The sequence below is a fragment of the Apteryx rowi genome, unplaced genomic scaffold (genome assembly GCF_003343035.1).
Source record: "Apteryx rowi isolate R43461 unplaced genomic scaffold, aptRow1 scaffold_481, whole genome shotgun sequence".
NCBI classification, from domain to species: Eukaryota; Metazoa; Chordata; class Aves; order Apterygiformes; family Apterygidae; genus Apteryx; species Apteryx rowi.
In genome coordinates, this window is record NW_020450740.1 from 679,064 (window position 1) to 689,644 (window position 10,581).

Sequence of the window (10,581 nt, forward strand, 5' to 3'; positions counted from 1 at the left end):
TTCTGAAATTATTACCTCTTAAGTTACATGAACAAATTCTATGATCCCTTTCCAGGGATCTTGTGCTGATTTACATGTTCATCCTCTTTCTCTTTGCTTCTTGTGTGGTTTAAGACTTTGGCACAAGGCTCTACAAATATCAGGATCAGATTTCAGGCAGACTTTAGTATTGGTCCCCATGAGCCGTGAACAACTGAGAAACTAGTTCTACAGGTGTGTTTTCATTGGAGTTAGGCCTCTTAGTCACCAGAGCAAAATGAGGTCCTGTACATGGAAGGTCATTCACAGGACTACTATGAATGAACTAAGGGGACACAAATGAAAGGAGCACACGTGTATGTGGTATGCTTTCTTGTTGTCTAAGAAAGTCACAAAAGAAAATGCAAAGCAATCTGTTTCCTCCAGTATGAGAACCTCATAGTTAGTCACAGCTATGAGTCTGTGCTTGTGATAAACCTGCATATTTCTGCACTGCTCTCATGACTAAAGCAGCACAGTTCTGGAGAAACTGAGCACCTGCAGCTTGTGCTGCAACCAAGGGTAATTAGATTTCTTGAGAATGGGTTTGAGCAGCAAAATGAAGAATTTCTCAGAATTTCTTAATTACCAAGGGCTGAAGAGATGCAGGGTTTCTTGTAATTATATATTTTATGTTTGACTTCTGCACGTAATTACCAAGACATGTCTGTTTTTTTTAATCATTTTGAGGTGAGCTCGGTTTCCATACCAACTGTAAGAAAACTAAAACTAGACCAAGAAAGTATGTTTTTCTTGAAAAGCATGAGACACAGGGCAGACCCAGACTCATACACCTGTAATGCCACTAGAAACTAGTATTCCTCAAGATCTGAACATGCAGTACAAGACGGATTCACAGTGCTTGGTGAACCATCTCACCTTGTTCCGCAGCAGGCAGCAGGTTTTCTAGTAGTCTCAAAGCAAAAGAGGAAGCTAATGAACTGACAGACAATGACTTGTTTTTGCAGTGAGAAAGTAGCAAAATTTCTTGCATAATGTTTCAGAGCTGACCATTTTCAGCAAAATAAGAAGGCAGTCCTCAGCATGGTAACACTTAATTCATTTGTTTAAACAATTCTTACTCTTTACTCAGTTATACTCTGCAGTCAGTAGTCTTTTTATAGGAATATACTGTTTTGTACTAGTTACCTGCACAGCTTATTTATAGCCAGTTAAATCCATAGGCCAGACAGAGGATTGCTTTTAATGTCAAGTCAGACATTAATAGCTCCTGTGCTTCTTTTTATCCACATGACACCAGTGTAGAGTGTACAAACCAATAAAGATCAGTCTATATGATTGTATGGAATTAACTGTCAAATGCAAAAGACCTTTATAAAAAGGACTTCCTGTAATTGCTTCCTAGATTCTGTGAAATTGATGATTTGATATTTTAATAAGACTTTTTAAAATGTTAAGCGAGATCAATTGTTTTTTCCCCTCCTGCCCTAAATCGCAAGCCTGTGTAATGCTAAGCTTTTAAATACAGCAGGGTAGAATCAGTACTGTAAGGGTGGACTCTTATAAGTGACCAAAACAAAAATCAGCGGGGCTTATATTACAAGAAAATTGTAGTACTCATGATCAAAGTGATAATACCAGGGAAAAAAAGGCTATGTTTTGAGCTAATTTAAACTCTTTGGAAATGGATTGATGGAATTGAGGCTGCACATGATGTAAAAAAGCACCACCATTGGGCCAAGGTATTCATGTAGGACAGCATACATGTTTGCAAGAGCTTTTGTGATTGCTGAAGAATTTCACCTGCACATCAGCTCTTTGAAGGCTGATTATGTGTGGTTCAATTCAAAGGCTATCCCTGAGTCAGTCTAAACTTGTGGATGTTTTATTACCCATTTCTGGGAAACTGGGTGGCATCAAAATATCTTCAGTCTTCCTTCTTCAATGTTTGCAACTGAATAATATAAAGTACAGACTGTCATGCAGAGTTAGCAGATACCAAGGGCAAATTGCTCAGCTAAAATTCCTACTGCAGAATGAAGATTTGAATTCAGAAACTATCTTAGATTATCCCAAAATACTGATGAGAAAGTTGGGGAAAGGGAGCTGGTGGAGCCCTCCCATTTAGTCTGGGTGGCCATGAACTGTGGGGTTGATTTAGTATTGCAGGAGGCTCTGGAGACAAACATATTCGTGGTAAACTAATGCAAAAATTCTCTACAGCTGAGAGAAAGCAAATGGGAAGGCAAAAAATTACCAAAATGCTCCCTGGAAAACATACATCCATACAACCCCTGGGATTTGTGCCCTTGAAGTTTACTTTTATGCTGCATGTATGTACTGCAAAAGTTTGTTATTCTGTAAAAGTGCCATCAGAATTAAATAGTGTTCTTCAGATTTATGTAACATTTGTCAGCTATTTTTGATTAATTACTGATTTTCTTACTGTAGCTTTAAATAGTCTAGCTTTGCACTGAAGAAATGGAAAACTGTTATGGCTTGCAGCTATATGAGCATGTTGTGTTCAGATTTAAACTTTAAGTTTCAGGATAGTTCTGTATTTCTTTTAGTCATGCACTGTACAAATCAGTTATACTAAACAAAAGTGTGTATATTTCATTTTATGGCTGAAAAGTTGGAAACAGGTTTTCTGGTAGTTTAAAACACGTGCAAGCAAGTACGTGAGGATCTTACTGATGCACGTGTGTTGTTTGTGTGGAAGGTATACTGTTGACTCAATAAGCAGAGCACAAACTTAGAGCATTTCATGTCATTGTGCTTCTAGAAGGCAAAAGTATGAATACAAATAGAGTTTRTAAACTGAAAGTGGGTGGTATTTTTAAATTTTCTCATGGCTTTGAGAAGGCGACATTCCTGCCTTACAGAAACAGGTAACAGAGCTCTCGATGAAATGTTAGCTGTTTGAAAGTAAAAATGTCAGCGTGAAGATGCTGTTTAACACTGTTAGCATCACTTCCTGTGAAATTGTTTTTCTTAAATGGTTTCAGCCTGAATAAGTTCTAAAAGAAACATTTTATAAGGAGAGATCATTTTAAGCTAATTATTTCTTTTCACAATAGCCAGCATTCTACCATTTATGTTGGAGGAATATCACATCACTACACTATCACTACACACATCACTATCACATACAGCAGATACGTTTGTAAACTGCCTTCAGGACCTTCAGTGAAAACCCATGTGATAAATGCACACACAAAAACAGCATGGACAAGACAAACATTTATTATTTGGAAGCATCAACCATTTTATCTAATGATCGTTCATGTAATTTGCGCCCCATGACTGACTGTCTCATTTTAGTTAATAAAAATACTTGGGGTTTTAAAAAAAGTTATAAATATTTTCTAGTTATATGGTATCTGTCTTTGAAAAATAAGGTGCAATATAATTCTCAGTGAAAAAATCAGGCAAAATATTGCAGTTTTGGAAAATAATATCATTTACTGTAGAAAATGACTAAGTACTAAAACAGTTTTTAGAAATATTAGAATTATACAGTTTTCACAGTAAGTAGCTCACAACAAAGATTTATCGCAGTTGTAGCGCAAATGTAAAATTCAAAACTGAAGGGCTATTCTATCAAATTTCTCTCTGCTTTTTAGGGCTGGGCTTTATGACTATTCTCAAGGTGTCTTATTCATATCATAATACTACATTTAGTGATTACTGTGTAGACAGACTTATTTTTTCCAAAGCTTTATACATGCTTTTACTTGGTTTTATGTGTCAATCAGAAACTGAGTATTTTATTCTTTAAAAGCACTTTACAAAGTGCAAACAAGTGAATGTTAGTATTCAGGCTGGGAGGCAAGTAGCTTAGATGAGGGAATATGAAGTATTAGCTGGTTCAGTGCAAAGTTGTCCCCAAGGCACGTTATCACTGCCTTCGACTTTATCCTGAACATCACACCTTTGCTCAGAAAATGAAACTTAATTACTTCTACATGCAGCTGTAATTTGGGCAGAAATCTACCTAACTAAAACCAGATATGGATAGAGCTGTGCCAGTCCTTTACTGTATGAATACAACTGTATTTTCATTTCCAGTCAGTGTGTGGTGTATTGCTTGACCTGAAGAGTTTGTGGTTTAAATGAGGTACTGGCTTCAAATATTTCAGTTATTATATCAATGAAATGCAGATGAAAGTTTGAATTTAACCATTTTCAGTTGATTAATACCACTTAGTACCATATGTTTTTCTCACCCAGACTGGAATTTCAGGGATGACTGACTACAGTCTAAATAACCTGTCCTTTTCAATTAGTCTGCATAAACATCAAGAATTCTTGGAGTGTGCTTTAAACTAGTACCTCAAAACTGTGTTGAAAATGGGTTATTTTGTTAGAGAATTAATAAAATGCTAAGACTAAGCTGTCTTTGTATCTTACACTAACAGCACCTGACCTCCTCTGAATTCCCCTTGTAAAATAAGAGTGCATTTAGATTAAAACAAATCAAACCAGATCTCTATTGCTGTTACTGCAAATGAACATTGCATGCTGAAGCTCCAGGTGACATCTTTTCTGTGTGAGCTTGTGGTCTTTTTTTCTTGGTGCAACTGTAAAGAGGCTGGTACAATTTATCATGGGTTGTGATGGATTGTCCATCACCAGAATTTTAAACTTGGCTGTGGGTGTTTGTCTTATTTCATGTATAACAATCCAAGAAAGTCCTAGGGCCTCAGAGGGAAAGCCAAAATATATGATTGTGACATTTTCTTCTCATTTTACAACTTTGGGAAATATGCAAGAGCATACAAATGATAAATGAAGGTCCTCTCTTACATGTTCTCCTGACACTTAGCTTCACTGGTAATGCTGAACCAACAAAAGCATGGAAATACCAGCCTGAGATTCATTCTTGAGCATGGCTGGTATTGCTAAGCACAGGCTGCAAAAGGAAGCTTGCTATGAGCATGGGATCTTATTTAATTCCTATTTCTGGTTCATATCTATCTGATGGCTCCAAAACACCACCTTTTTCAGAGGAGCTAGAAAAAAAAAACAACCCCCCCCAAACTACTGTGTGTTACCTTAATGTGATTACAAAGAAGTTGGTTGGCTGGAGTCCAGCTGGTTATAGTGTGCTGTAATTTTGGCCAGGGAGAACTTAGTGTTTGACAATTCTCGCTGGAGCAGTGTGGCAGTGGGAGGAGAAGCCTTGCACGAAAGGCAGGAGTATGAAGTGGGCACCTGGTTTCTGTTTAACACCTCTGTGTAAAGGGAAGTTGATTCAGGTTAATCAATTCCCTCCTTCACCAAGGAGCCGTACAAATGTAGCTAGCTGGAAAAAAAGACCTTGTTCCTGCCACACTTCTTTCAATGCTTGTTCCACAGAGAATAATGAAAGAAACAAATGAATCCTAGTGGTTTTCCCTCTGTAAGACAGCTGACATTTTAAATGGAGAAAGGCTTTCAGAACTCTCTAGTATGTGAAGTGCTATTTGTATTTTCCTCACTCTGCAGAGAGTGAAGAAAAAAAGGCATTAAACAGGCAAAGAGGCGCAAAATCAGATGAAAAGGACTGAAAATGTAGAGAGGAGAAGTGGGGATGGGATATGACTGGCAATTTGTGTGTGTGTGTGTGTAAACGACTTCATTCTCCAAAGCCAGATGTGTGATGGCAGTGCACTGGCACGAGGTCCTGAGCAGGTCAGAATTGTCTGACGACGATTGTGCCTGTTGCCTTGGCATGTCACTTCTGCACCCACAATTCGGCACATGTGCCAAGGACCCTGAGGACTCGTTGCTCATGCTTGCCCAGTGAGGCTGGTCTTGCTGGGTGATGCAAAATAGCGTCACTCTGTATGTGGGCAGAAGTCAGAGCTGGGGTCAGGTGCTCTCCATGGGACCCTTCATAGCAGGACAGTAGGACCTTGGCTCCCATGGGCCATCCCTGAACAGAGTACTGCAGCAGCATGGGTCTGGAGGAGAGCAGCTTGAGCAAAAGCCTTACAAAACCATAGCACAGCACCTGGCAAAAGCTAGTGGGCATTTTAGATGAACGTTCACATGCTAACTTGAGGGAGACAGCTTTAAAAAAACATATACCTATACTTTTCTTGAGGAGAAGTGTGTGAGAAGAAACACTCCAAGCTGGAGAGTTCTGTCAGCCTTTCTTGTTTGCCCACTCTAAGACACGAAGCAGAGTGTTTCCCACGAGATGGCACTATTGCCTTACTCACAGAAAAATCACTTTCCTAGCTTCAATTGCAAATTTAAAAGCCGGTTGCCAAAAGAGGTTTGCAAATAAATGTATAAATGTTACAAATGGGAGAAATATCAACAGATGTCAAACAGAGAATTGGTTTCCTGTTTGATCTGTTAAAGGTTGCTGCCTGAAAAGAATGTGAAAAATCCTGACTTATGACTGATGAAATGAGCATCACTATCAAGCCATTGTTCAGCAAAGCTGGYTTTGGTTTAGGTTTTTTTGGGGTCAACTTTTTAAAATGAATGTGGCTCTCTAAAGAAAATGGTATTTACCTGGTGGGTATAATATTCGGACTGATCTTTTCAAAATATTTTTACCTGAAAAAAGAAGCTTGTTGAAAAATGGAGTACTTCATACATTTATCCATTTTTGATTATTTCTGGTTCTTACCTAGCTCAAGAAAACATCAGCTTGCAAATTGGTATATTTAGAGAGATTGTTCAGTTGTGATAGAGGGCTAGCTGGAAAGTTTGCCTATTTTTCCATTTCCCTCTGATTGAAAGAGGTATTTTCCTAACAAATTCTGCAAAGTCTTTGAATCAGAAACATACTCCCTGCCATTAGTTGCACCTTCTGTTGATTTTCTGATCAAAGGCAGGGTCAATTGCATCAGCTGAGCTATCAGTGTAAAACTGGAAAGAACAACACTATTTATTGAGCCCTGCTGTCACAGCAACTGCTTTGGATAATCATGTTTGTAATCTTACCAGTTACTGTTTTAAAAACAAGTTTGTTTTGTGCCATCCTCTAACTCTTATTGCAATGTTGTTCCAGAATTTCACTCTTCTTATGCTTGGAAATTTTCTTTTCATTTCCAGCCTAAATTTATTTACTTCCAACCTGTATCTTTTTGTTCTTCTGCCAATATCATTCTTTATCTACAGAAATCATTCTTTGCTAGTTGCCTACTGATGTATTTCTGGAGAGCAACCATCTCTTCTCTTAGTTTTTGTTTCTCTGGGCTAAAAAAGCCAAATATTTCCATCTCTTCTGAAGAAAGAAGTTCTCAGTTCCTTTGATTATCCTGCTTGGCCTGCCCTAAGTATATTTGTCTTTGAATCCATCTTTCTTGGACACAGATGACTAGAAATGGTACACAGTATTCAGGACAGGTCTAACAAGAGCTTTGTACCATGACTTTCTCAATTTCATTGTACAATGGCAGCATCTCTGCAGGAAGTGTCCCATAGGATCGTACTGCTCAAGGATGATACCAGTCTTTTCCATCACACATTGATGGCTCAATATCCATGGCCAATTAATAAGCTTTATTATACTTAGTCATTTCAAACTGATTAGTCTTCAATTCATTGACACACTTTTTTGTGGGTTCTTGTATTTCCCTCTCTAAATGCCTTTAATATGGACAGCAGAGGTATCTCTGCTATCTGAGCTTCTGAACTTCTTTCTTCCAGTGTTTAGTTGGTACATAACTAAAATAAACCACCTCCAAGTGCAGAACATCTGTTTGCACACATAACATGACAGTGATGTCCCGGGATGCCCTAACGCATAGTGATTTACTCTTGTATTACTAACAACTGCCACAAGGCGATGCCTTGCATTAAGTTGGCTGAATGGAGTTTAACAATCACCCTTACAGGGGTTTACTAGCAATAAAAGATAACTGCCTGGTGCTTGATGTTACAAAGGAAAATATTTTATTTAGCACAAATTACATCCACTTTTCCAGGAGAAGAACTAAATGCTAAGACTGTCACTATAATCTTGCCAAAATATGAGGCACCATTCAATGGGCAGAAAGTATGTGTATGTCAGTGTTAACAGAATGAAATACTAGAAATTCCACATGAAAATAATGTAATTTATGTATCTGATTGCTTTACAGCAATCAATTTGAAATATTTTAAAATAAATCTAACTCCTTACCTCTTGAATGACTCATGGCATGGCTTTCATTTCTTGCCAGAAGTGTTTCCATGATTTGAGTGCTTTTTTCTCAGTCGTATCTCTTAAATTCACCAAGGCACATCATAGCCAGCTCCACAGTGCGTGTACATTACTTTGATGTCACAAACAAAATACCTTGTGAAAGTATTTTCTGCAATGGTCACAGGTTTGTGCTGTTTCCCTGTAAGTCCCAGGCTACCCAGAGCTTTGAGGGCTGTGCTCCCTTGGTTGGATGGGCTTTTGCCCAGGCTAGGGGTGCTCTGGTCCTGTGAATTCATGTGTGAACTATGCAACCAATAATAGCCAAGCAGGCAACATGTATGGTGCTGCTGTTGCCACCGACAAATCCTCTTAATTTATGTCTCTGGGCGCCCACAGGATCCTATTATTGTCCCCATTGTTCTCCCTCCACGTTTCCTCAGCTTACTTACTGTACAACTTGTTGCCTCTTGCAGATTAAAATCTTCTGGCCAGGAACTGTTTCGTGCTTCTGCTTGAACAGCAGGAGCAGATTTAGCAGGCGATGTGTCTGCACAGCAGACACAGCCTTGCCGTTACCACTAGCCAGTGCAACATGCTAGTGTCCTGTGTCCTGTGGTACAGCTGCGTAGCCATCCTCCGTACAGTTACATGGCATCAAACAATATCTGTGCCCGAGTATTGTGCTGTTTGAACAGCTCCATTATCTTCTATAAATAACAACAACTCGGGTAGCTGCGTGAGTGTTTACATGCACATATTCCTTAGAGGCAGGGAGGGAGGATTAGAGGGAATATGATCAAAAGACAGATTGCCTTTACACAGAAAGCTTCCCGAAATCGCCCATGAAACACAAATGGGCCTTTAAGCATTCCTGCAGATAATCATATACTTTTCCTTTATTTTCTGAATAGGCTTAAAGGTAGCCTCATTTTATCTCGCTGAAGCACATAGTGCATTTAGCAAACAAAGCTGTTTGGGAGATATGGCTGAGCCAAGGACAGGAGATTTTCACAAGGCAAACTTTCCCCCCCAGCTGCTAATAGACTTTTCAGAACCTGAATAGATGGGCTGTTCTTATGACCCTCTTTTTTTTTTTTTTTAACTGGCCTTGAAATAATATGAAATAAATGAAGACTTCAATGAATTGTGAAAGTCGCCTGAGAGAAATTGCTTTTGGCAACTGTTCCTTCTAATTAAAATGAAAGTCTGAAAAGCCTCAGTCTTCGGGAACAATTAATAAAATGGCAGCACTAGATAAGATACAGATAATTCTCTGTGCCTATTAACTGCTTCCTAAAATTAGTAAATGTGTGTTCAACAAAAAGAAGCCTGACCCTGGTAGGGTATGAAGTTTCTGATTAAAACTGTGACAGCACCTGTCACCCTACTGAAAGGCTGGTTCTTTACCACCTTCTTGCTAACAATACTGCTAATAATAATTAATAGAAAGTTAAGACTACCAAAACTGTGAAAATGAGATTACTGTTTGGAAAAACAAATGTCCCTTGGAGATAGCAGAGCATGAGGGAAGTGGTGGGACTGATGCAAAGCTTGGAAGACACCAGGCTGTGTTTTGTGCACTCATGTGTGAGTAACAGTGAGGTCCCTTTTGGCCTGTTTTCAATATCTGCCTGTTGCATTTTTCAGTGACCTAATAGTAAAAGTCACAACTATAAATACATTGTTACCCTTTGATGTTCAAACCTTGTAAGACATGGTGAGTTCAGGAGTGGTGTGCCTTTTTTTAAAAGATTTTCTTCTTCTGACTGGTATGTTCTTCCACAAGCAGGTTGTCTAGAACCAAACCTATTTCTTTAGGTTTTTGAAGAAAAGCTGAGGTTTTGGTGCAATCTTTGGATTCCAGAAGCTGAAGCTGAGAGAAAAACATAAGCTATTGGGCGACATTAAATTAAAGAGACAGGCAAGACAGAGTGATAAGCATGTAYAGGGCAGGTTAGAGAAGGTGGTCAAGCTACAGGACTGGAGTCAAGGCAGTGGGCATCAGGGTATTTTGTTCCAGTCCCTTAGGTGCCGCGGCCACAACATCTCTGTAAGCATTTGGGCGGATGGTTAGACAGCAATAATAAGAAAAAGAAAGAGATTCTCTCCCTCTGGGGGTCCAAGGCTAACTGTACTAATTTCCTGGCTGGCAGGCTGGGATGTGAGTCAGCCCACGGGGCCGGGGTTGGTGGGAGACCTGCTGAGTGAAGGCCTGTCCTTAGGGTGTGATTTGAGGGCTTGGCGTGCGCACGGCCGGTGGCGCAGTGCTGGTAAGTCGCCCTGGGGCTGCGCTGGGTCTCTCCCAGGTGGAAGTTGCTGAGCCCCACGTCTCTTTTCTGGGCAGACGGATGAAATGTGAGGGAGTGAGCTGCCTCCTTTCCCGACCTCTGGGGAGCTGTGGTGTCAGAGGGGAAGGAAGAGCAAGAGAAAAGAGGACGGCTGGGCATACGCTCATTGCAAGGAAGGTGCAG